The sequence below is a fragment of the Delphinus delphis genome, chromosome 6 (genome assembly GCF_949987515.2).
Source record: "Delphinus delphis chromosome 6, mDelDel1.2, whole genome shotgun sequence".
Classification (NCBI taxonomy): domain Eukaryota; kingdom Metazoa; phylum Chordata; class Mammalia; order Artiodactyla; family Delphinidae; genus Delphinus; species Delphinus delphis.
Window position 1 is genome coordinate 112,442,332 of NC_082688.1, and position 25,028 is coordinate 112,467,359.

The window sequence follows — 25,028 nt, forward strand, 5'->3', positions numbered from 1 at the left end:
TATCATAAATGGGTACTGAATTTTATCAAAAGCTTTTTCTGCATCTATTGAGATGATCATATGGTTTTTATCCTTCAGTTTGTTAATACGGTGTATCACATTGATTGATTTGCATATATTGAAGAATCATTGCATTCCTGGGATGAACCCCACTTGATCATTGTGTATGACACTTTTAATATGCTGTTGGCTTCTGTTTGCTAGGATTTTGTTGAAGATTTTTGCATCTATGTTCATCAGTGATATTGGCCTGTAGCTTTCCTTTTTTGTGACATCTTTGTTTGGTTTTGGTATCAGGGTGATGGTGGCCTCGTAGAATGAGTTTGGGAGTATTCTTCCCTCTGCTATATTTTGGAAGAGTTTGAGAAGCATAGGTGTTTGCTCTTCTCTAAATTTTATAGAATTCACCTGTGAAGCCATTTGGTCCTGGGCTTTTGTTTGTTGGAAGATTTTTCATCACAGTTTCAATTTCAGTGCTTGTGATTGGTCTGTTTATATTTTCTATGTCTTCCTGGTTCAGTCTCAGAAAGTTGTGCTTTTCTAAGAATTTGTCCATTTCTTCCAGGTTGTCCATTTTATTGGCATAAAGTTGCTTGTAGTAATCGCTAATGATCCTTTGTATTTCTGCATGGTCAGTTGTTTCTTCACATTATTCATTTCTAATTCTGTTGATTTGAGTCTTTTCCCTTTTTTTCTTGATGAGTCCGTCTAATGGTTTATCAATTTTATCTTCTCAAAGAACCAGTTTTATTGATCTTTGCTATTGATTCCTTCATTTCTTTTTCATTTTTTTCTAATCTGATCTTTCTGATTTCTTTTCTTGTGCTAACTTTGGGGTTTTTTGTTCTTCTTTCTCTCATTGCTTTAGGTGTAAGGTTAGGTTGTGTATTTGTGTTTTCTTGTTTTATTGTTTCTTATTGTATTGCTATAAACTTCCCTTTTGGAACTGCTTTTGCTGCATCCCATAGGTTTTGGGTCATCATGTTTTCATTGTAATTTGTTTCTAGGTACTTTTTGATTTCCTCTTTGATTTCTTCAGTGATTTCTTGGTTATTTAGTAGTATATTGTTTGGCCTCCATGTGTTAGTATTTTTTTACAGTTTTTTTCCCTGTAATTGATATCTCGTCTCATAGTGTTGTGGTCAGAAAGGATACTTGATACAATTTCAATTTTCTTAAATTTATCACAGCTTGATTTGTGACCCAAGATATGATCTATCCTGGAGAATGTTCCATGAGCACTTGAGAAGAAAGTGTATTCTGTTGTTTTTGGATGGACTGTCCTGTAAATATCAATTAAGTCCATCTTGTTTAATGTGTCATTTATTTATTTTCATTTTGGATGATCTGTCCATTGGTGAAAGTGGGTGTTAAAATCCCCTACTGTGATTGTGTTACTGTTGATTTCTCCTTTTATGGCTGTTAACATTTGCCTTATGTATTGAGGTGCTTCTATGTTGGATGTATAAATAGTTACAATTGTTATATCTTCTTCTTGGATTGATCCCTTGATCATTATGTAGTGTCCTTCTTTGTCTCTTGTAATAGTCTTTATTTTAAGGTCTATTTTGTCTGATGTGAGAATTGCTACTCCAGCTTCCTTTCAATTTCCATTTGCATAGAATATCTTATTCCATCCCCTCACTTTTAGTCTGTATGTGTCCCTGGGTCTGAAGTGGGTCTCTTGTAGACAGCATATATATGGGTATTGTTTTTGTATCCATTCAGCAAGCCTGTGTCTTTTGGTTGGAGCATCTAATCCATTCATGTTTAAGGTAATTATCGATATGTATGTTCCTATGACCATTTTCTTAATTGTTTTGGGTTTGTTATTGTAGGTCTTTTCCTTCTCTTGTGTCTCCTGCCTAGAGAAGTTCTTTTTGCATTTGTTGTAATGCTAGTGTGGTGGTGCTGAATTCTCTTAGCTTTTGCTTGTTTGTAAAGGTTTTAATTTCTCTGTCGAATCTGAATGAGATCCTTGCTGGGTAGAGTAATCTTGGTTGTAGGTTTTTCCCTTTCATCACTTTACATATATCCTGCCAGTCCCTTCTGGCTTGCAGAGTTTCTGCTGAAAGATCAGCTGTTAACCTTATGGGGATTCCCTTGTATGTTATTTCCTGCTTTTAATATTTTTTCTTTGTATTTAATTTTTGATAGTTTGGCATGTTTGTCCTTGGATTTATCCTGTATGGGACTTTGTATGCTTCCTGGACTTGATTGACTATTTCCTTTCCCATATTAGGGAAGTTTTCAACTGTAGTCTCTTTAAATATTTTCTCAGTCCCTTTCTTTTTCTCTTCTTCTTCTGGGACCCCTATCATTCAAATGTTGGTGTGTTTAATATTGTCCCAGAGGTCTCTGAGACTGTCCTCAATTCTTTTCATTCTTTTTCTTTATTCTGCCCTGTGGTAGTTATTTCCACTATTTTATCTTCCAGGTCACTTATCGGTTCTTCTGCCTCAGTTATTCTGCTATTGATTCCTTTTAGAGAATTTTTCATTTCATTTATTGTGGTGTTCATCTTTGTTTGTTTGCTCTTTAGTTCTTCTATGTCCTTGTTAAATGTTTCTTGTATTTTCTCCATTCTATTTCCAACATTTTGGATCCTCTTTTTTGTCATTACTCTGAATTATTTTTCAGGTAGACTGCCTATTTCCTCTTCATTTGTTTGGTCTGGGGCGTTTTTACTTTGCTCCTTCATCTGCTGCATATTTCTCTGTCTTCTCATTTTGCTTAACTTTCTGTGTTTGGGGTCTCTTTTTTGCAGGCTGCATGTTCGTAGTTCCCTTTGTTTTTGGTGTCTGCCCCCAGTGGGTAAGGTTGATTCAGTGGGTTGTTTAGGCTTCCTGGTAGAGGGGACTAGTGCCTGTGTTCTGGTGGATGAGGCTGGATCTTGTCTTTTTGGTGGGCAGGACTGCATCTGGTGGTGTGTTTTGGGGTGTCTGTGAACTTATTATGATTTTAGGCAGCTTCTCTGCTAATGGGTGGCGTTGTGTTCCTGTCTTGCTAGTTGTTTGGCATGGGGTATCCAGCACTGGAGCTTGTTGGTCATTGAGTGGAGCTGCGTGTTAGCATTGAGACGCAGATCTCTGGGAGAGCTCTCCCTGATTGATAATACCTGGGGCCAAGGGGTGTCTGGTGGTATAGGAGTATCCATAGACCTCAACCATCATGCCAATCTTTCCACTTGGATCCACTCCAGGGGCACAACGCGAATGAACCAGATTCCCACAGAGTGCAGTAACTTGTGGTGGCATTCATGTTTCCTGCAAAGGTTCATCTCAGTAACGGCTCCACCATGTGAAGATTCCCTCAAGATAGTCAGTCTCGGTCAGACAGGCTAGAACCTCCTTGATTACATTTTGAAGGCTTTGACAGCACTGAGAATCTTCCAGTTTCATGATTCTCTCCTATAGATTCCCTATCTAAGCCTCCCTGGAATTTGATGTACTCTGAGCTATTCATCCAAGCCCGTCCCCAGTTCAGTCTCATGGTGAGACTCCTGTGTCAGGCTCTACCCAGCTCAGGGCTCAGTGTTTTGCTTTATTCTTCCTGGAAATAAATTGTGATCTTCCTCCTCCGACAGAGCTCCTCCTTCTCATGTGAGCTCTTATGGTGACCCAGCCCAGAAAGCCTGAAATTTAAGACCTGACTAGATAATGTTTTATCTTTGCATATCAAGCTAGACCTACCAGATTAAGATCCAGAAATGCACCAGGCTGCTGCAGTTTCCATCCAAGCTCCCTGCAGCTACTGGTTAGTTTAAACTGTACATCTAGCATAAGGCCAGAGTAGGCTTTCAGGAGTGTGGCTTAAAACTAAAAGATCTCCTCTTAGAATATAAAAAGATGGAGTGCACAGACACTGAGTTGTTTTCCTCTTGCATTTGAATATTACATATTTTCAAGAGGTCTGGATTTTAGAGCATGTGTTTCCTCCTATTTAAGGTCTTAGGTCTTTCTCTTCCCCAATCACAAAAGATGACTTGTGTGTCAGGATAGTTTGATCACATACATAAAGCTACACAAACACATGGCCTTTTTATAACTTCACAGAGGGAAAACACTCAGTGTAAGTGGACTGCCAACCACCTGCTCTAATTTGTTATCCTCCAGTTTGTCTCATTGCTGCCTGCTTTCTGGAAAGAACAAACCACAATACCCAGCCCTGAATATGTCTGTTCCCATCACCCAGCATGGCACTCAATTTACTGTGAATGAATGACAGGGTATATTTCTGAAAAACCTCAGTAGAAGAGCACTTTAGTAATAGTCCCTTTCTGCTTGCCATGTTATACACTGCTATGAATAAAGGTTTAAGGAATTTTCTTTTTTTTTTTCTACCAGAAAAGAGGTCCACAAGTATAATTTTATAACCATATTTAGGATAGAAGTCTGTTTAATTACCATAATTTAAAAAATTAATTTAGGAATTCCCTGGCAGTCCAGAGGATAGGACTCGCTCGGTGTGTCCACTTGCTGTGGCCCCAGTTCAGTGCCTGGTCGGGGAACTAAGATCTCACAAGCTATGCAGTGAGGCCTGAAAAAAAAATTATTTTAGTGTTGGCATTTCTTTTTTCTTTCAAATGGAAATATGGTTGAAACCAAGCAGGGTCCTGTGGGGTCTTCCCTGGGGACAGACCCCTCTCTCCCCCCCATGTCCCCTGCCTGTTGTTTTTAGAAAAGCTTTAGCCTCTTAGGCCTTCTCCAGGTTCCAAAGAGCAAATTTAATCAGAAAATTGAGAAAATACATAAACAAAGGAAAATTATCAAGCAAGATGGAATAATAAGAGTGTAGCCATAAAACAAATTCAAGGACATTTATTTCCTCCTCAAGGGCTGTAGATAATATCCTGAGCCATATCCTTGAGTTGTTCTGCAGATACTGAAGCCCCCACCAGGTGGAAGAAGTTAACTGCATGCTGACCACCAGCACATAGACCCCAGACTGCTTGGAGCCAGAAAACTGGTAATTGAGTTTCCTGGAATATCACCCTGTCAGCTCATCATCAACCAATCAGAGAATTGTACACTAGCTGATCATGCACTCTGTGACCCTCTCCTTCCCCAGTCTTTCAAAACCCTTCTGTGAAAGTCATCAGGGAATTCGGGTGTTTTGAGCATGAGCTGCCCATTCTCCTTGCTTGGTACCTTGTAATGAACACTGCACTTTCCTTCCTCACAACCTGCTGTCAGTAGATTGGCTTTACTGAGCAAGGGAGAGTGGACCCAAGTTTGGTTTGGTAACATTGTTTACAGAATTTCTTGATTACTAAAACAAACTTATTCTTTAAAAAAAATATATATATACACATATATGTACATATATATGTATATATATACGTATATATACACATATATATGTACATATATGTGTATATATATATACACACACACACATATATTTATTTATTTAGCTGCACTGCATCTTAGTTGTGGCACACGGGATCTTCATTGCCCTGTGCAGGATCTTTATTTGCGACACGTGGGATCTTTTAGTTGCAGCATGTGAACTCTTAGTTGCAGCATGTGAACTCTTAGTTGTGGCATGTGGGATCTAGTTCCATGACCAGGGATCAAACTGGGGCCCCCTGCATTGGGAGGGTGGAGTCTTAGCCACTGGGCCACCAGGGAAGTCCCAAAACAAACTTATTCTTTTTAAAATGGACACATTGAGTAAGAAACTAATAGGTAAATGGAAGAGAAATCCATAAATAGACACAGGTATAAATAGGAAATGTAGTGTATGGTAAAGTTTACATTTCAAATCAGTCGAAAAGGAAATCACATTTAACAAATGATTTTGGCATAACTAGCTTTCCTCCAAAAGAAAACCAAGTTATTCTCCCTATGTTACTTATATATAAAAATAAATTTCAGGTGCATTTAATTCATTAGACAATTAAAATCCAAGAACATTGAGATTATTTAGATAATTCTGGGGTGAAGGAACATTTGCTTGGCAAGATGAGGAACCTAAGTGACAAAGAAAAAGACCGATAAATTTGACCGCAAACAAATTGACAAATTTCTGTATGGTCAAAGATGCCATAAAACATATCAGCAACTCTAGCCGGGGCCACAGGGAGCAAAAGCACCACCCAGCAGACCCCTGCTTGACTTCCTGGCCTCAGAAGTGTGAGAAATAATAAATCGTTGCTGTTTTAGGCCACTAAGTTTTAGGGTGGTTTGTTACACAGAAATATATAACCAAAGCACAGGAGTACCTATTCAAGTGAAAAAAGAAAAAAAAAAAAGCATGCTTTTTGACCCAGCAAACCCTCTTTTCAGAATCTATCTTTCAGAAATAATAATACCAGTGGAGACCATCTCTATGTCTGTTGAGTGGGATCTAATGAAATAGATTTCAGTACATTTATCTCATGGAGTATTGATTAATTGATCTCTGCAGAAATGTTCATGATTTACTCCTAAAAAAATTCAGGTGGCAAAATAATGTATATACTATAATCTCATTTTAAAAGATTAAAACTAATATATATGAATATAAGCTCATGTATGTTTTTATGAGCTTAGAGAAAAATGTAGATTATATATGTGAAACTGTTAACAGTGGTTTCCTGGGGGAGTGAGCACAGGGTGAGCTCTGGAAACAGACTGCATACAGACCTTATGTATGCATGTTTGTGTTATTGGGTTTTTGCAAGGAACAGACTTTTGTTTGAAAGAAAAATCCAATAAAATACTTAAATAAAAAGAATCAAAGGAACCTAAGCACACTCTTGTTGTAAAAAGAAAAAAATATTACCGAAGTATATAAACTAGAAAGAGAAATAATCAGGTAATCCTTTTAACTCAGGTTGTGAAACTGAGTCCCCCGAAAACCAAGTTCCCTTACCGAGTTTATGATTCATCTCTCCATCCAAAATTTTATTCCTTTTCTTGTCCCCTCTGACCTCAATCCTATGCTCACTGAACACTCATCAACCAGAATCAGATGACTAAAATTGTTGTTGTTGTTAACATTGTTAAAGTACTAAAATTGCTATTATAGATATTATTAACACATAAATGCAGGTTGTTTCTCCAGGGCAAGATGAGCTCACAGACCCCCCAGCCATGGAACACCTGGCCAGATAATCATAATCCAGAGACATCTTGACTCCTGATTTTCGATTAAGAAATGTGACAAGACAATGATTAACCCCAGCTTCTGTTTTTCCCCTTTAAAACAAACAAACAAACAAACACACACACACAACTCATAGACCAAGGGGGAGTGGATCTGCGGATTGTCTCCCACCCCCTTGCTTGGATCTCTGCAATAAACCCTTACTTTGCTGCAAACTCCTGCTATCGCTGTGGGAGTTTGGCTTTCTACGCCTTGGGCACTGGCCCTTTGCTCTGTTACAGTTAAGAGTAAACTGCATTATTTACTCAACAGTATGTCAGGGGCATCTTTCTGTGTCAGTACCAATAGATCCCAATAACCCTTTTTAATGTTTTCAGAATACTTCATTGTTTGGACATATTGGAATGTATTCAGTCAATTCCTTATTGTTAGACATTTACATTGTTTTTAGTTTTTCTGATTATAAACAATGATGGTTACCTTGTGTGTGTGTGTGTATATATATATATATATATATATATATATATATATATTTGCCCTCTTGTCTTAGAAGTGAACTTGCTGTCAAGGATATGCATATAACTGGCATGCCTTCTGCAAAGACTAGAGCAGTTTATGTTCCCACCAACAGTTTATGACAGGAGCCTAAAGAAGGATCTGACTAATCATTCTTCATGAAAGCAGCAAAGAGTTTACTTAGATTAGCAATTGGCAATGTTTTCATGTTGCTTTGCTGTACAAAGGGATGTGGGTAGAACTGGCGTTCTTGTGCATTCAGACACCAAAATTCCTACTGACTGGGGGTGGGAGGGGTCACAGAAGGTTAGCCTAGGAGTCGGGAAATGAGGAAACAAATCTTTTGCTTGGAGATTGAAGAGAGGAGATATACCAAAGCAGACTGCCCCAGCTTGCCAGGTTGGATGACTTGCAGTGCCATCTTCTGGCAAAGAAGCCAAAAACGTTCAATTTCCACGCCAGCAATAAAGTACTTCTTATAAAGCAGGACTAAACCAGACTGGCAGGAGAACCCGAGGGGATTTAGGCGCTGGTGTGTTTGGGAGGGCATGAGGGGGAAGGAAGCAGACTTCTTTGAAGCCAAGGTCTGAATCATTTACATCTGAGGCCTCTGGCAGAATCTGTGGTGTCTCTGCTGTGCTACACACAACACATACAAACAGGTACTACAACCTGGGGAGGAACTAAGGTGGCTAGACCACTGTCCTCCTTCAGCTTCAAGTTTGGATTTTCCAGTATCTCGGCTTTACTCTAGGGAAGGCAATTTAGCTGAAGGACTACACCGCACCTGATCCCTTATTACACAAAGTCTGTCTCTATCTGCAGCCTGCAAGCCTGCAATGAAGAAAGGTACTCAGACCACTAACCCTTTCAATATACCAGCGAGTAATGCGTACACCCGTTAGATGTAAAGGTGTAGAACCATATTTTGTTTATTTGTTTTGTTTTTGTTTTAATTTTTTCTCTTTAAACCAAGTTATACTAAAAAAAAATTTCAAGACTTAAAAATACTTTCTTGCTTTAATCATCCAGAATATACTAGGAATAGGCTTGCTTTTAAAAAACATTCTGTTTATTTATTTATTTATTGAGGTGCAGTCAATGTACAATATTACTTAAGTTTCAGGTGTACAACACAGTGATTCAATATTTTTACAGGTTATACTTCATTTACAGTTATTACAAAATAATGGCTATATTTCCCTGTGCTGTATAATATATCCTTTATCATTTATTTTATACATAGTAGTTGTACCTCAATCCCATACTCCCATCGTGCTCCTCCCTCCTTCCCTCTCCCCACTGGTAACTACTAGTTTGCTTTCTATATCTGTGAGTCTGTTTCCTTTTTGCTGTTTTTTGTTTGTTTGTTTCGTTTTTTAAAGTATTTCTTAGAGGGCTTCCCTGTTGGGCAGTGGTTGAGGATCCACTTGCCAATGCAGGGGACACAGGTTCGAGCCCTGGTCCGGGAAGATCCCACATGCTGCGGAGCAACTAAGCCCGTGCGCCACAACTACTGAGCCTATGCTGTAGAGCCCGCGAGCCACAACTACTGAGCCTGTGCTCTAGAGCCTGCAAGCCACAACTACTGAGCCCGTGTGTCACAACTGCTGAGCCCTTGTGTCACAACTGCGGAGGCCCATGCACCACAACGAGAGGGGTCAACACAATGAGAAGCCCCGTGCACTGCAATGAAGAGTACCTCCTGCTCGCCACAATTTGAGAAAGCCTGCGTGCAGCAATGAAGACCCAACGCAGCCGAAAATAATATATTTATAAAGGAAGAAAAAAAATATTTGTTGGATTATAGCTGACTTTTTGTTACATTCACTAGTTTATACTATTTTTTAGATTCCACATGTAAGTGATATCATACAGTATTTGACTTACTTCACTTGTCTTGATTTTTAAAGCAAATTTAGTTTAAAAATATGGCATCCCTAAGAAATGGCCCTCAAGTTTTAAAAAAAATCCCTTTTGCGGTATGTGCGGGACGAATTTATCACAGGCTTTACTCCACACCAGCTTCAGCGGGTTCTGTCGGCAGCCGGGCCCCGCTCCTGTGAGTGAGGGACGCTCTGGTCTCCCTTTCCTCCTCTCTTCTCCTCCCGCACCTAGAGAGCCCGCCCCCGCCCCCGCCCCCGCCCCTGCCCTTCCCGGCCACCCCCGCTCCGCGCCGGCTTCGGCGCGCTGACGTCACACGCCCGCGCCAGGGACGCCCCACCCTCTGCCCTGGCTCCGGGATTTGGGGCGCCGCTTGTGGAGTCCTGAGCCTGAACCCGGAGCGCATCTCCGCGTTGCCGGGTAGCCAGCGCCCGCGTGGCGAGGCTGGGGGACGAACCGGCAGGGAGCACCCAGCCCCAATGTGCCCGGCCCGCGAGGCCGCCGGCAGCCGCCTCTGAGAAGTTGGGGGGCGGCGCCCGGGGAACACCCCACGCCGCCGCAGCCGTTGCAGGGGGCTCGGAAACCGGTTTGTTTCGTCCGGTGGCGCAGACCCGTGTCCCGGGGCGTTGGCCGGAGTGGCGCGGGCTGCGGCCCAATGCCCTTTCTGGACCGCGGGGGGGTGCCTCGGGCTAGCTGAGCCCCGCGGGAAGGCGGCGACCCCCGGACGGTGCCCGCCCACGGCCTGGGTCCTGAGGTGAGCTGCACTCGGGGCGGCGTGACGTGCGCGATGGTGGGGTCGCTCGGGAAACGGGAGAGCTTGCCTCGACTTCCGATGTAGAGGCTGCGGGGTCCTCCCTGAAGTGCGCGGAAAATAGCACCAGTAGCCGCACCTCGTCAAGATGGGAGTTCTCCAAGGAACCGTGTGTGTTACTCAGTACCCTTTGGACATTATTTAAAAAGCGATAGTGATCATGGAATTAAAATAAGAATAGAAGCGTTGGTATGAGTAAGAAGTCATTTACGTTGCTTATATCTTGTCTGCGATCTTTACGTATACCTTTTAACTAGAAAATGAGTAGCAGTTAACTGGCTGGCCCATAATCTTATATTTCAGTTTCCATAGTTTGATTCAACAATTTCTTCATGGAAGGCATTGAAAGTTCTAGGACTTGTAGAGTTCATCACAACTCTTTTTTTTTTGGGCAGCCCTGATTTTTGTTCTCTAATGTAAGATCCGCCCCCCCAGAAGCAGAAATTTTTGTATTGCCAGGGTAAGTTACATCAGAAATAATTATGAAGGATTAAAAGTAATATCCAGTATATGCTAATAATGGCCTTTTCTTATGATGCAGCAGTATTGCAGAGATGATGGAGGGAAGCCAGATATGGAGAGAAGTAGTTCTTTGTTTCTGCTTTAGATTTGTCTGAAATTAGAGCATCTGCAGATCTGTTTTAACGTTGCCCGCTTGTTTTTGGTGAGAGGTAAGGAGCCTGTTTTGTGGGAAAACAGGTTTTTGCACGTTAAGAGTCACCACTGGGAGTTTAGTAAAGGTTATGGAACTTGGCCACAGGAGTTCTTTTGAGGTCATTTTAATAATGCATTGACGTTGTACTCCAAGTATATTTTCCTCTGTCTGACTTGAATATATCCATTTCATGGATGTAAACTCTTTATTTACATGTTGGTACTTTCACTAGGGAAGCTGTTAATTGTTGTCTGAAGAGTCTTACAGAGAGGAATAGACTTGCAGAGAAGAACAACAAATATTTTGAAAAAACTCTGTATTAGGAATCCCGCTTTTGCTTTCTCCTTTTTTGAATTATGCGAAGTAAGACAGGGCCTTTCCTCATTAAGGAGTTAAACCGAGCCTCTCCCATAACCCAAAATGGTATTCATTATTTGGGGAGAACTATATGTGTAGATCCTGGTTGCAGACAGTACCCTGAGGGCTTCCTGAAATCTGTTGACACTTCTTTACCAGTGTTTCCCTTCAGGACAACTTGCTTGTGCATCAAATAGCTGAAGCAGCTGCAGAGGCTTAATGTTCCAGATTGGTGGGAATACAGCTTTTCATTCATATACCCTGACATTTTTCTCATTCGGTGCACAAAATTTTATTATGTCAAACATTTATTTGTGGCTTAAAGGTGTTCTTAGTAAAAAGTGAGGAAAGATGTCTAACTTGACTAGAGGCTAAGATATTTTTTCTGGAGCATAGTTGACATACTTGAAAAGAGTGATGCCGTATAGAGAAATTTGATGGACATTTACGTATTTTAAAGTCTGAAATTTGTGTTGGTGTAAAGCGAAGAAAATGGATTTAATTTTTTTCCATATGGCTACCTAGTTGTCTAAAAACTATTTTATTTCAAAATCCATCTTTTCCTTACTGATTTAAAATGTCACGATGGTCATCTACCAAATTAAAAAAATTTTTTTGTATATTTCTGGACTTTCTATGATTTACCTGTCTAGTTCGTAATTATTACTGCTTTATAATGTGTCTTGATAGCAAGTAGAACAACTCTTCCTTCATTGCTTTTTTTTTTTCAGTATCTCTGGCTATTCTTTCTTCTTTTTTTCACATTAACTTTAAAAATCAGCTCGTGTGATCACCCTCACCCCCAGAGTTTGTGTTTTTACTAGGGAAGCATTAAATTTAGAGATTAAGAATTAAAATCTTTCGAATATTGAAACTTCCTTTCCTTTTCTTCCTTCCTTCCTTCTGGGCATGTCTTTTTGTTTTTTCTTCATTTTTTCTCTCTGTTCTTTTGTTGAATATATTCTGCTGGTTTATTTTCCAGATTACTAATCCTGCTGTATGCTGCCTGCTGTAAAACCCATGCAATGAGTTCTTAATTCCAGATATTTTATATTTTAGTTCTAGAAGTTCATTTGGTTTTTAAAAATAAATTTCAGTTCTTTGTTGAAGTTCTCCATCTTTTAAAAAATCACTTTTGTCCATCGTTTCCTCTTATTTTCTTGAACTTATTAATCAAGGTTATTTGAAGTCCCCTGCTGATAGCTCCGTATTTGAGTCGTTAGTGAGTCTGTTTCTGTCCTTAGGACTAGTCTGATTTAGTCTTGCCCTGTATCTGCACAATTTAGAAGTGGGCTGACTGACAGGAGAGGAATTTACGTGCACATTTTTGGCCTCCTGTTCCTTCTCCTCCTCCCCAGGATTTTGGCAGCCCTAAACTCTGACCTCTCTATCCTCAGCCCATAAGACTGCTGCTTTCTACTCAAGCTCCATTCTGCTGTGCCACAGTTTGGAAAATGTCTTCAGGGAAAAGGCTGGGGTAATGTGGGACTCACTAGGATATTCCCACCTCTCAGTGAATTTCTTTCTGTTCTTTTATATATTTTACTCACGGTTCGTGATTGTTTTTGGAGGCAGGGTGGTCTGGTACAAGCGCACCATCATGGTCTGGAACAGTCTCACCGTTCATCATGTCAGCTTTCATTCAGTCTCCCAGACGGTATTTCCATTCTCAGCTGTGATGGGTGTTCCTAATCTGGAGACATCTCTCGCCTGCTGCCAAGATGGGAGGGGTGGTCGCCTGACTGGGAGAGGGGATGGAGGAGCTGTGTGTCTGACAGCTTCTTACAAAGTCTCCGCCAGTTATTGAGCTAGTCTGTAGTGGAAGTGACTTCCTCCCCACTCGTGGCTGAGGACACAGCTTTCTCTAGTTTCCTGAGTCAGTTGCTGCTTGCTCTTGTGTTTGTCAGCTTCCAGAATTTTATTGCCATTGCTGTCTCTCCTCTTCTGCCTTTCTGATCCTTTCAAGCTGTGTTAGCTGGGTTTAGGGAAGAAGCAGAGGTAAATATGTACGTTCAGTCTGGTATCTTAAATTGTAAGTTGCAGTTTATTTTTTGACTTTTTAAAGATTTAGGCTAAAGATTTGGGGCATCTTTTCATTTTTCTGAACGAAAGGCTTTGGCCATCTCTCTGCCATTCCTACTCTCTGTGGCTAATAGTGCAATTTTAAATTGTTGACGTTTTCTACTTTCTGACCTACTTTAAAATTTTTTTCTCCTTGAGTCACAGACTTAGAATTCGTAGGGCTCTTAAGATAGTATTATATTTAAATCTTTAGTGTTTTTAGATGAAGAAACTAAGACCCAGGGAAGTTGGGTGGTTTGCTTTTGGTCACGTAACTTTTCTCTTCTGAATCCATTGCTTTGTTTGTTATATCACAAGACTCTTGGAAATCTTAAATATCAAAAAAAATCTCTAATTTTATACTTTGAATATCTTCAGTATCACATATGTATTACAGGGATTAAATTGATGTAATTGTTAGAGACCTTAAGATACTGTCAAGTTGGTATGCGATTTCCCTCTTACTTTGGAAGCTGAAGCATAGAAAGGACAAATATTTATTTATAATTTGGGTTAATTACAGTAATGAAATTAGAACAGGATCCGTGTGCTTCGTCAGTTACATGATACGACTATTTTGGATGAGTACATTTTGTTGTTACCTTTTATTTCCTTTGGTTTAAAAATCTTCTAGAGTTGTTATTCAGCTGAGAAGTCTCCTGACTAGGAAGTAAGTACCCCAGTTACATATGCTTTAAGACGCTGAAATTACCTATCTTGCCGTGTTTTCCCCTTCACTTCGTCTGGCGTCCGATACTAGCCAAGTGTAGACTCTGCAGAATAGGAGGGGTTGTTGGTTGCTCTGAAACTCACCTACCATGCCTTTCATTGTCCAGAAAGCTGTCTGCACTGGACGTTATTTGGTGGCAGTGAGAGCCGTCTTTCTTCATTTCCGGGGCAGTAGATCTCCTCCACCTTCCTGAGGTGCTAGAACACACTGTAGTCCTGTGGTGGGCAGCGGACTGCAGTGCTAGGACCCTCGGAGCCTCCATCTTGTTAGTGCGGTCCCGCGAAAGGAATTGGCAACTCCATTTTGGGGGAGGGCCAAATGGACTAACTGTGGTTTTTTTCTTGGCAAAAGTCACAGAGTAATGATGGTTGTGAAGTAGTCTCATTGTACGCTTACTATTTAATGTAATTTTTTTTTTTTTTTTTTTTGTGGTACGCGGGCCTCTCACTGCTGCGGCCTCTCCCATTGCGGAGCGCAGGCTCAGCGGCCATGGCTCACGGGCCTAGCCGCTCCGTGGCATGTGGGATCCCCCCAGACCGGGGCACGAACCCATGTCCCCTGCATCAGCAGGCGGACTCTCAACCACTGCGCCACCAGGGAAGCCCTATTTAATGTAATTTGATTTATGAAATTTAGTTTTCTAAGGTGAGTTTATATTTTTTCTAAGCAGCATAGTAATGTGATATCATGTCCTGGAGAAATCATTAAATTCTGGCTGGTGCTTAGAGAGCTATTATATTATGCCGGTTGACCAAACTTGGGCTTGAAAATATGTTTGGAGTGACTTTTCTTCTTTAACTCACTAGCGATGCTGTAGTGCTGTCATAATAGTTAATTTCTTGTTTCTCTTACAGCTGCTAAAAAACATGTCATTTCTTACAGAAAGTTTGAAGTAGAAAAGTTTCCTGAGGTAGAAGAAGGCTCTTTCCCACAAATTTCTATTAAGCATGATTATTCCATTGATTTACCACAGGCAAAGTTGTGGCCTTTGAGTCTTAGAAGCCCAGGGTACGAATTTTGTCATTTAAGGAGACTGGATCAATATATTAGAGGCAAAATAAAATTAAATTTAGTATTAATAGGTGAAATGAGAACATGAATTTGTTCACTTACAATGAGAGATATGGTAAACTGTCATAGAAATGGTAATATAGTCTTCATGACAAGCTCATTTTCTCCTAGAAGGGAATCATACATAGAAAGCCTGCTTGCTATGGAGGAATGGAAGTAGAAAAGAGCAAGTTATGTGAATCACTATTTTTCAAATTATTTATTTATACTTTATTTTTTATCGAAGTATAGTTGACTTACAATATTATATTAGTTTCAGGTGTGCAATATAAAGATTCAATTTTTTTATACATTACAAAGTGGTCACCATAAGTCTAGTTACAATCTGTCACCATATAAAGTTATTACAGTGCTATTGACTGTATTCCCTATGTTGTACATTACATCTTCATGACTTATTTGTTTTGTAACTGGAAGTTTGTACCTCTTAGTCTCCCTAACCTATTTCACTCATCCCCCACCCCCACCCCTCTAGCAACCACCAGTTTGTTCCCTGTATCTATGAATCTGTTTCTCTTTCGTTACATTTCTTCATTTGTTTTCTTTTATATATTTCATGTATAGGTGAAATCATACAGTATTTGTCCTTCTCTATCTGACTTTCTTCACTTAACGTAATGTCCATGTTACTGCAAATAGCAGATTTCATTCTCTCTCTTTTTTTTTTTTTTTGGCTATGCCACGCGGCTTGCAAAATCTTCCCCAACCAGAGATTGAACCCGGGCCCCGGCAGTGAAAGCGCTAAGCCCTAACCACTGGACCGCCAAGGAATCACCTCATTCTTTTTCATGACTGAGTAATGGTCCATTGTATATATATATATACCAAGTCTTCTTTATCCATTCATCTGTTGATGGACAATTCGGGTGCTTCCATGTCTTGGCTGTTTTAAATAATGCTGCATTGGGGTGCACATATCTTTTTGAATTAGTGTTTTTGGTTTCTTCAGACAATGCCCGGAAGTGGCATTGCTGAATTATGTGGTAGTTCTATTTTTAATTATTTGAGGAACCTTCATACCGTTTTCCAGAGTATCTGCAGCAACTTACATTTCCACTGAGAGTGCACAAAGATTCCCTTTTCACTACATCCTCTCCAACACCTTTTTTTGGTTGTCTTTTTGATAATAGCCATTCTGACAGGAGTGACGTGATATCTCACTGTGGTTTTGATTTGCATTTCCCTGATGATTAGTGAAGTTGGCCATCTGTAGGTCTTCTTTGGAAAAATGTCTATTAAGAGTCAACCCACTTTTTAATGGTTTTTTTTTTTTTTTGATGTTGAGTTGTATGAGTTCTCTGTATATTTTGGATATTAACTCCTTATAAAGTATAATGTTTGCAAATATCTTCTCCCATTCAGTAGACTGCCTTATTGTTTTGTGGATAGTTTCCTTTGCTGTGCAAGTTTTTTAGTTTGATGTAGTTCCAAATGTTTATTTTTGCTTCCATTTTCCTTGCCTGAGGAGAGGTATCTAAAAAAATAGTGCTAAGATTTCAAAGAGTATATTGCATATGTTTTCTTCTAGGAGTTTTATGGTTTGAGGTCTTACATTTAAGTCTTTAATTCATTTTGAGTTTATTTTTGTATATGGTATGAGAAAGTCGTCCAGTTTGATTCTTTTGCATGTGGCTGTCGAGTTTTCCCAACAACCTTTATTGAAGAGGCTGACTTTTCCCTGTTGTATATTCTTGCCTCCTTTGTCTTAGATTAATTTGCCCATATTATTGTGGATGTATTTCTGGGCTCTCTATTCTCTTCAGTTGATCTGTGTGTCCGTTTTTGTGCCAGTACCGTACGTACTGTTTTGATTACTGTGGCTTTGTAGTATAGTTTGAAATCGGGGCGTGTGATACCTCCAACTTTGTTCTTCTTTTTCAAGATTGTTTTGGCTATTTTGGGCCTTTTATATTTCCATACATATTTTAGAATTATTTGTTCTAGTTCTTTGAAAAATGCCATTGGTATTTTGATAGGGATTGTATTGAATCTATAGATTCCCTTGGGGAGGATGGTCATTTTTACAATATTGAGTCTTCCAATCCATGTGCACAGTATATCTTTCCATTTGTTTGTGTCATCTTCAGTTTCTTTCATCATTGTCATAGTTTTCTAAATACAGGTCTTTTATTGATACCTCCTTAGTCATATTTATTCCTAGGTATTTTATTCTTTTTGCCACAGTTGTAAATGAGATTTTTTTCTTAATTTCTCTGATAGTTCATTGTTAGTGTATAGAAATGCAGCAGATTTCCGTATATTAATTTTGTATCCTGCACCTTTACTCAATTCATTTATTAGTTTTAATAGCTTTTTGGTGGTATCTGTAGGATTTTCTATATATCAGTTATTTCTAGTATCATGTCATATGCAAACAGTGATAGTTTTACTTCTTCCTTTCCAACTTGGATTCCTTTTATTTCTTCTTCTTGTATGATTGCTTTGGCTAGCAAAGCTACCAGTTGCTTTGATTTGACTTCCAATACTATGTCGAATAAAAATGGCAATATTTGGCATCCTTGTCTTGTTCCTGATCATAAAGAAAATCCTTTCAGCTTTTCACCGTTGAGTATGCTGTTGGCTGTAGGTTCATATATGACTTTTATTATGTTGAGGTATGTTCCCTCTGTACCCATTTTGCTGAGAGTTTTTATAGATGGTTGTTGAATCCTGTCAAAAGCTTTTTCTTCATCTACTGCGATGATCCTATGGTTTTTATTCTTCAGGTTTTTTTCATATGGTGTATCACATTGGTTGATTGGCAGATATCTCACCAGCCTTGCATCCCTGAGTTAAATCCCACCTGATCATGGTATATGATTCTTTTAATGTATTGTTGAATTTGGTTTGCTTATATTTTGTTGAGGATTTTTGCATCTGTGTTCATCAGTGATATTGACTCTTAAAGTGATATTTTCCTTTTTTTGTGGTATCTTTGTCTGGTTTTGGTATCAGGTGATGTTGGCTTTGTAGAATGAGTTCATAAGTGTTCCTTCCTCTTCAGTTTTCTTTGACTAGCTTGAGGATAGGTGTTAACTCTTCCTTAAGTGTTTTGTAGAATTCACCTTTGAAGCTGCCTGGTTGTGGACTTCTGTTTGTTGGGAGTTTTTTGATTAGTGATTCAATTTAATTATTGGTGAGCAGTCTTTTCATACTTTTTTTCCTTCCTGTTTCAGTCTTGGGAGGTTGTATGTTTCTAGAAATTTATCCATTTCTTTTAGGTTGTCTATTTTATTGGTATAAAATTATGTATAGTAATCACTTATGATCTTTTGTATTTCTGTGGTATCATTGTAACTTCTCTTTCATTTCAGATTTTATATATTCTTCTCTCTATTCATAAGTCTGGCTAGAGGTTTAGCAATTTTCTTTATTTTTTCAAAGATCCAACTCTTAGTTTTATTTATCTTTTCTATTTTTTTTAGTCTCTATTTCATTTATTTCTGCTGTGAACTCTGTTTTTTCCTTTTACTAACTTTGGGTTTTGTTCTTTTCGTAGTTCCTTTTGGTGAAAGGTTAGATGGTTTATTTGAGATTTCTTGTTTCCTGAGATAGTCTTGTATTGCTATAAACTTCCCTCTTAGAACTGCTTTTGCTGTGTCTCATGGATTTTGGATCATTGTGTTTTTGTTTTCATTTGTCTCCAGGTATTTTTTGATTTCATGTTCAATTTCTTTAGTGATGTATTTGTTTAGTAACATACCTGCATTTTTTATTTTTTGCAGTTTTTTTCTTGTAATTGATTTCTAATCTCTGTTGTGATCAGAAAAGATGCTTGATATGATTTCCCTCTTCTTAAATTTATTGAGACTTGTTTTGTGGCCTAGCATATGATGTATTTTGGAGAATGTTCCATGTGTGCTTGAAGAATGTGTGTTCTGCTTTTGGATAGAACGTTCTGTATATATCTCTTAAGTCCATGTGAACTAATGTGTCATTTAAGGCCATTGTTTCCTTATTGATTTTCTGTCTGGGTAATCTGTCCATTGATGTACGTGGGGTGTTAAATTTGCCTACTGTTATTGTGTTTCTTTCAGTTTCTTCCTTTATGTTTGTTAATATTTGCTTTAGGTATTTAGGTGCTCCTGTGTTGGGTGCATATATATTGACAATTGTTATATCTTCTTGTTAGATTGATCCCTTTATCGTTGTCTATTGTTATTCTTTGTCTCTTGTTACAGTCTTTGTTTTAGAGTCTGTTGTCTGCTATAAGTATTGCTACCCCAGCTTTCTTTCCGTTTCCCTTTGCATAGAATACCTTTTTTCACCCTTTCACTTTCAGTCTGTGTGTGTCTTAGGTCTGAAGTGAGTCTCTTGTAAGGCAGCATACATGCTGTGTCTTTTGATTGGAGCATTTAGTCCGTTTACATTTACAGTAATTATTGATAGGTGTGTACTTATTGCTCTTTTGTTAATTGTTTTCTCATTCTTTTTTAAGTTTTTTTTTTTCATTTGCTCTCTTCCCTTGTGATTTGATGGCTATCTCTTTTTTTTTTTTTTTTGGCTGCGCAATGTGCCTTGTGCAATCTTACTTCCCTGACCAGGGATCAAACCTGGGCCCATGGCAGTGAAGGTGCCGAGTCCTGACCACTGGACTGCCAGGGAATTCCCTTGATGGCTATCTTTAGTGTTATGTTTGGATGCCTTTCTCTTTTTTGTATATCTATCTATTATATGCTTGGTTTGTGGTTACCATGAAGTTCATATATAACAACCCCCTTACCTCCCTAACCCTCTCTCCCCACTGTCTCTCTCTCTCCCTCTCCCTCTCCCTCTCCGTCTCCCTCCCTCCTTCCCTTTTGTCTCTCTCTCTCCGTCTCTCTCCCTCTCTCCCTCTCTCTCTCTCTCTATATATATATACACACACACACACACACACACATATGTGTGTGTGTGTATGTACTATGATTATTTTAAGTTGATGAGCTCTTAAATCCTAATGCATTCTAACGATTTTGTGTTTTTTCTCCCTACCCCGCAAATTGAATGTTTTTGTCTTCATTTTTTTTGCATCTTTTTGTTTATGTATCCCTTAACTACTTATTGTGGATATAGATGATTTTACTTTTCTTTTTTAACCTTCCTGCTAGTTTTATAAGTGGTTTATCTACTACATTTACAGTATGTTTGCCTTTACCAATAAGATTTTTCCTTTTGTAATTTTCATATTTCTAGTTATGGTCTTTTCTTTTCCACTTAGAGAAGTCTTTGTACATTTCTTGTAAAGCCAGTTTAGTGGTGCTGAACTCTTTTCACTTTTCTGTAAAACTTTTTATCTCTCCTTCAGATCTGAATGATAGCCTTGCCAGGTAGAGTATTTTGGGTTATAGGCTTCTCCCTTTCATCATTTTCAATGTATTATGCTACTCCCTTCTGGCCTGCAAAGATCAGCTGATGATCTTTTGGAAGTTCTGTTGTACATAACTAGTTGCCTTTCTTTTTTTTTTTTTTTTTTTTAAGATTTTTTTAATATGGACCATTTTTTAAAGTCTTTATTGAATTTGTTACAACATTGCTTCTGTTGTATGTTTTGGTTTATTTGGCTGCAAGGCATGTGGGATCTTAACTCCCTGACCAGAGATCGAACCTGCACCCTCTGCATTGGAAGGCGAAGTCTTAACCACTGGACAACCAGGGAAGTCCCATAACTAGTTGCTTTTCTTTTGCTGCTTTTTTTTAAAAAAATTATTTATTTTTGGCTGTGTTGGGTCTTCGTTGCTGTGCACAGGTTTTTTCTAGTTGCGGCGAGTGGGGGCCACTCTTCTTTGCAGTGCGTGGACCTCTATTTGCGATGGTTTCTCCTGTCATGGAGCATTGGGCTCCAGGGGCACGAGCTTCAGTAGTTGTGGCTCACGGGCTCTAGAGCACAGGCTCAGTAGTTGTGGCACACGGGCCCAGTCACTCTGCAGCATGTGGGATCCTCCTGGACCAGGGCTCAAACCCATGTCCCCTGCATTGGTGGGCAGACTGTTAACCACTGCTCCACCAGGGAAGCTTTCTTTTGCTGTTTTTAAGGTTCTGTCTTAATCTTTAATTTTTGCCATTTTCATTTTAATGTTTCTTGCTGTGGACCTCTTTGGTTTTATCTTGTTGGGGACTCTCTGTACTTCTTGGACCCTGGATATGTTTTCTTTCCCAGGTTAGGGAAATGTTCAGCTGTTATTTCTTCAAATAAGTTCTCTTCCCCTTTCTCTGTCTCTTCTCCTCCTGGGACCCCTTATCATGCTAATGTTACACATTGGATGTTGTCTTAGCGGTTTCTTAAACTATCTTCATTTTTAAAAATTAGTTTTTCTTTTTTCTCTTCAGCTGGGTGATTTCAACTACTCTGTCTTCCAGTTTGTTGCTCTGTTCCTCTGTATCATCTAATCTACTGTTTATTCCTTTTAGTGTATTTTTTATTTCAGTGATTGTATTCTTCATATTTGTTGGGTTTTTTCCTTATGTTTTTTAACTCCTTGTCACACTTCTAAGAGTGTTCATCCATTTTTCTCCTGAATTTATTGAGCATCTGTATGATCATGACCTTGAACTCTTTATTGGGTAGATTGCTTATCTCCATTTTGCTTAGTCCTTCTGGGGTTTTGTCTTGTTTCTTCCTATGGTATGTATTCCTCTGTCTCCTCATTTTACTGAATTAATTATCTATCTTTATTTCTATGAATTAGGTAGGTCGGTTGTGTTTCCCAATCTTGGACAAGTGGCTTTGTGTAGGAGTTGTCCTGTGGGGCCCAGTGGCACACTCCTCTTTGGTCACAAGAGCTATGTGCTCTAGGAGTGTCCCTTATGTGGGCCCTTCTTTTTTGGTGGGGCTGCCCTGTGGCCCAGTTGATTGTCAGGTCCTGCCTCCTGTGGTGGCTGCCACTGGTGGGTGGGGCTGGGTACTAGCGTAGCTGACTACAGGTCCCCAGGGGGTGGCCTCCAGGGCTGTTGCCATCTGGTTAGTGGTTGGGTAAGCTCCTGTTGCTAATAGGCTAGAGGGAGGACTCCAAGCTGGCTTTTGTACCATCAGTGTCTTTGTGGAAGAACAGACTTCCAAAAATGGCTGCTGCGAGCGCCTGTGTCCCCAGGGGAGTCCCAGTGGCCCTCCTGCCTCTCCAGGGTGCTCTGCAAGATTAGCAGGTGGGTTTGATATAAGCTTCTTTCAAATTATTGCTTCTCAGAGCTGTATCTCAGAATGGCTGAGATTTTGTGTGCGCCCTCTAAGAGTAGAGTCTTTTTTTTCTACAGCACTCTGCCTCTCTTGTATGCAAGCTCTGCTGGCCTTCAAAGCCAGGTATTCTGGGGGCTCATCAACCTGGTGCAGGAGCCCTGGGCTGGGGAGCCTCATATGGGGCTTGAACCCCTTGCTTCTCGGGGAGAACTTCTGCATTTGTGATTATTCTCCTATTTGTGGGTCACCTACCCATGGCTGTGCATCTTGTCTATACCGGGTCTCCACCACTCCTACCCATCCCATTGTGGTTCCTTCTTTGTATCTTCAGTTGCAGAAAATCTTTTCTGCTGTTCTTCCGGTTGTTCTTATAGGTAGCTGCTCTTTAAATAGTTGTACTTTTGGTGTGTTTGTGGGAGGAGGTGAGCTCAGGGTCTTCTTACTCTGCCATCTTGGCCACACCCCCCTAAATTAAATATTTATTATTTTTAGATTAACAAAGTGAATTCATGTATCTTCACAGTATGTGTGATCTTGCCAATAAGCAGTGCTAGAGGTTGTTTTTGGGACACTTTTTCTCTCCTTTCCTCTCCTTCCATCTGTCCTCCTCCCCTTCCCTTCACTTTTTTAAGCTTTCACTACCTAACCTATTGTACTCTTGCTTCTGTCTCCACCACTCTCCTGAAGTTACTCTTGCTGAAATTAACAACCTTAATCAAGTATCTTACGGTATTTGGTACAGTAAGTTTCTAAGTGTGATACTGATGGCAGAAATATAAGGAAAACATTAATAAATTTGTTCACATCAAAATAAACTTTTGTATTTCAATAAAATTGAAGACAAATGGCATATAAGCAAAAAAAATTCATACCTGAGAAGGGCTAACATCGTCATTAAACAAGCTTTTACAAACTAATGAAAAGAAGATGAACTTGAAGATGGTGGAGTAGAGGGATGTGGAATTCACCTCCTCCCGTAAGTACATCAGAAATACATCTATGGGACTTCCCTGGTGGTGCAGAGGTTAAGAATCTGCCTGCCAATGCAGGGGCCACGGGTTTGAGCCCTGGTCCGGGAAGATCCCACATGCTGCGGAGCAACTAAGCCCATGCACCACAACTACTGAGCCTGTGTTCTAGAGCCTGTGAGCCACAACTACTGAGCCCGCTCGCCTAGAACCCGTGCTCTGCAACAGGAGAAGCCACCGCAATGAGAGCCCATGCACCACAATGAAAAGTAGCCCTCGCTCGCCGCAACTAGAGAAAGCCTGCGCGCAGCAACAAAGACCCAACACAGCCAAAAATAAATAATACATTTTAAAAAATACATCTGTATGTGAAACTATTCTCATGGAATACCTACTGAAAGCTGGCAGAAAATCTCATACAACCAAAGCTGCAGTAAAGATCCCCAAGTAATTAAATAGGACAAAGGGAAAAGGGAGACAAGGAATTGGGATGGGACCTGCCCCCTGGAAGGGAGCTGTGAAAGAGGAAATGTTCCCTCGCTCTGGGAACCTCCTTTACCGGCTGGGAGGTTCGGTGGGACAGATAGGGAGCTTCAGAGGCTTGAGAGGACAGTGTGGAAGCCGGCCTGCTGTCCTACAGGGTAGAGAGAGTGCAGCACAGACCGTCTTGGCCATGCCGCTGCACTTTCCAGCCTGTGATGCGCCTGCTGCTGTGTGCAGCAACTGGGTGCTGCAACTCAGGCTTCAGCAGACAGACCCGGGCAGGGACTCAGGTTGGGTGCATGGAGACAGCCCGAGGGACCTGGAGTGTGGCACAGGACACAACTGGGGGTGCGCACAGCAGGAGCGTGGGCCCGCTGTCAGAGCCTGTTGTCAGTGCATAAAGGGAGGGGTGTGGGCCGCCTTAGCAGCGCATTATCAGCATGCTCACAGCGGGCATGGCTCTGGCTGCCGTGGACTTTGTGCAGTTTGTGGGCATGCACACAGAGGTGGGGCTGAAATCAGAGCCAGTCACCGGTCCTCCCACAGCGGGTCCCAGGCTGTGGCTGTGGCGGGCTCTCGTGGTGGTGCGTGGGTTTTGGGACAACTCATGCATGCCTGAGGGACGTCCACGGCGGCCCTGAGGTGGCCCCTGAGGGCAGCACTAGCACTAGTTCACTAACAGTGAAGTCTGTGCGTGTGCACACGGGTGGCATCACAGAGTTGCATGTCCTGGTGGATAGCTCCTGGGGAGGAGCACACACTGGCTCCTGTCTCCCAGTGCTCCAGGCCCTCAATCCTCGTATTGCAGCTTGTAACTGGATCTGGGGGCTTCACCTGTGACAGCTGAGGAGCAGACCCTGTCCCCGACAGGGCTGTGACAACTACAGGGCAGAGAAGAGGCCCCACGCAGTATCCACTGCAGGCTCTGGTCACCACAACACCAGACACACCCCTTAGCAAGGGGACAAGGGCCAGCACACCCTGAGGAAAGACGTGGCAAGCATCCACACTAAAAACAGCCTTCACACCAAAAATATCAGACTCACACAGTCTACACAGGGACACTCCCACATAAAAACAGCCCTGTGAGACCACGATAGATAACTGTTTCTCTTAAATTCTTAGAGTCAGAGAAATTTAACTAAAATGAAAAAGCAGAGGAACTACTCCTAAGTAAAAGAACAAGAGAAATCCCCTGCAGGAACAATGAAACAGACCTCTCCAGTCTACCAGACCCTGATTCAGCA

General features: G+C 40.6%; 1 protein-coding gene across 3 annotated transcripts in view; it reads left to right on the top strand.

Moving 5' to 3' along the window:
* Window positions 1–25,028, top strand: part of NEK1 (NIMA related kinase 1) — a 231,692-nt gene that overhangs the window by 9,149 nt on the left and 197,515 nt on the right. Inside the window, exon 1 of one of the 3 annotated variants that reach the window (XM_060015309.2) lies at window positions 9,850–10,246. The exons of the other annotated variants lie outside the window; for them this stretch is intronic. The gene's annotated coding sequence lies outside the window, so the exon portion shown is untranslated. Of the gene's footprint in view, window positions 1–9,849; window positions 10,247–25,028 lie in introns of those variants that run through there. 3 annotated transcript variants of the gene reach the window in all.